Source organism: Olea europaea, chromosome 3 (genome assembly GCF_002742605.1).
Source record: "Olea europaea var. sylvestris chromosome 3, O_europaea_v1, whole genome shotgun sequence".
Classification (NCBI taxonomy): Eukaryota; Viridiplantae; Streptophyta; class Magnoliopsida; order Lamiales; family Oleaceae; genus Olea; species Olea europaea.
In genome coordinates this window covers 7,980,305-7,982,857 of record NC_036239.1, presented here as the reverse complement: position 1 = coordinate 7,982,857, position 2,553 = coordinate 7,980,305, and the positions used below count along the sequence as shown (strand labels likewise).

The 2,553-nt window shown below is 31.5% G+C and overlaps 1 long non-coding RNA gene across 1 annotated transcript; it reads left to right on the top strand.

Moving 5' to 3' along the window:
- Positions 1 to 367: 367 nt before the first annotated feature.
- On the top strand, positions 368 to 2,159 carry LOC111384788. The gene is made up of 3 exons (XR_002700959.1): positions 368 to 592; positions 1,139 to 1,194; positions 1,378 to 2,159. It is a non-coding gene; the product is annotated as an uncharacterized LOC111384788 (long non-coding RNA).
- The last annotated feature ends 394 nt before the right edge of the window (positions 2,160 to 2,553 follow it).

The following is a 2,553-nucleotide window of genomic DNA, read 5'->3' as shown; positions in this document are numbered from 1 at the left end:
GTATCGGGTACCATATTAGTATGATTTTATCTTTTTATACTCCCAAAATTCTTTCTTTCCATATGTCTGAGTTCCAAGTGCTGTCGAATTGGAATTCCAACAGCCAGGACCACAATTCCTCAGCAGAGGTTTTTGGCAATTTGTTTTGTCGGGTTGTGGCGTTGAATATTTGCTCAGCAAGGACTTTTGGGTAACATAATTGACATTGACTTGGCTTCTTTATTTCATTATGCAACTTAAGGTGTAGTGTTTGTTTCTTTGAAAAACATCAAAGATTGTGTAGTTCTTGGTAAATTCAAAAGTAAGAAAACAACAATATCCATTTAGTGTCTGTTAAGAAACGTAAAGATATAGTCTTCTTATTCATTTGAAAATCTTAAGGCTTTTAATGTAATGATGTTTCTTATGTTATATATTTGTTAATTTAATTTATCTGCTAATCATAAGAGAGATTGAATTAAGATTTACATTTTTGCATTTTATATCTTCATATGTGCAATACATTGTTTATTTTTTCTTTTTCTTGTTTAGGAACATTTTCAAAAGCTGAGAATCAAGGACGTTGATTTCATCTCAACCCACATCAAAACAGGTGATTTGTTATCGTCCCATATTTCAATCTCTGATGTATTCTTCCATCGGCAAAAAAAGAATGAATTCTTGTACAATTCTAAAGAATTCCAAGTTGAAACTTTTATGGAGAAAGTCCAAATAAACTCAGTCATTTACTATTTTTTTTTCTATTCTTAGATTCCCATCTGCATTCCATCTGGATTCCTTTCAGTTTCCTTATAGATGTGTACGATTTTACCAGTGATTGCTGTCAGAATTCTTAACTATTTCTTGTACCTTCGAGTTCTTTTTTTATGTGTTGGTGTGAAGTTCTGCGAAACCTTCCAAAAAAACTAGAACATTTGCATAGAAATTGGAAATTGGTGACCTGAAGTACGTGAATTTCATATTTGTGTTGATTTAGGGTAATTTCTCTATTGTCTTAAACTTGTACGAGAATCAATTTTTGATTTAAACCGTTTTTCGTTTCAATTATCGATCATAATTTTCATGCTTAATTCATACAACAAAAACGATGATCAGCACACGCTAACATGAAGTCCTTTTCCGTTTTCATAATTAACAGGTACTTTTTAGGGCAAAGATTATTCAAAAATTGCAATTCTCAACACATCCTATGAGGTCAATTCTCTTAATACTACCGTCATATGTTATATAAATACTGTTTATAGTCATGGGTTTTTTAGTGCATTTGCTCACTACTAATTAATGACGAATGCGCAAAGTAATAGGACAAATTTCATTCCTTCACATTATCTCCAACATATTTTCGCTGCTGAATTCTCCGACTCTTCATTTTCACAGTTCATTTGGTGGGTGAGCAAAACAAGTTTACATTTTGACTTTTCAGCCCCAAATATTTATATATGATTTTCATTCAATTTCAAGCTGCCAACAATCTGAAATGACAAAGACTTAGGGCATAGAAATTGAGTTCAATTTCCTGTTGTACATGGAATTTGTTTGTTCAATAACCATTGATTCTTTTACGACTTTCTGTTGTGTAGATTGTTCGATTTTGTTTAAGAAAATGAGAAGTAATTTTTAGTTGACTTGTACAATTACAATTGTTTTCCAAGGGAAAAGTGAACAATTATTAATATCACTTATATTTTGATTTTATTTAAATAATTAACATTTGAATTTCGTACATTATGGAATCGGCGGTTTATCCATTCCTATTAAATCTCATACGAAATAGCTTAATCTCTCTCCTACAGGACATCTTGACGTGTGTAAATAATTGCATATCCTCCCTTTCCCCGATTTCACTCTCAATGAGGGTACAATAGAGAAAAGAATTTCCTTTAGTTTAGAGCTTGAATCACAATATCCTTGAGACGAAGAGTCGTTTAAATAACTTTTGAAAACCCACTTTGTAGAAGGCAGGTAAGAGTCTCCCATGTACTTTCATAAATTTGATTATTCTCATGTAGAGTTCACCTCTTCTTTATTAGTTCATTTCCCAAAAAATAAGCCAACACATTCCATTGATCCATTATATAGAGCAGATTATCTATGTACTCACAAAGTTGTACGAGCTTGGAATTCAAGAAAAGCAAGTTGTCGCTTATGAGACGGCTGAGATGGAGTCAAGATTTTTGATTAAGTTTTACAATTAAATTTTTTTACCATTATTTGTATAGACTTGATGCAAAAATACATATGATGTTAATGATATTGCATGACTGATGATTTAGGTTCTTCATTTAGAATTTATTCTTAGATGTGAAAGTGTCTATAAAATGATTTGAGGGATAAATCTTGATGGGTTCTTGATTATTTGGTGAAATTACTGCTAATTATTTGTTTATTTATGTGCTTTCACTGATCTTGTTTCGTGTATTCTATGTTGTAGGCTTGTAGTTATTCTTATTTATCCTCTATAAGCAGGGCTTCTCCTTGTACTGACCATATTTAAGTACTATATGATAGCATGCTTTGTTGAAATTTTGGAGCCTATAACTTAGGCTTCACAAT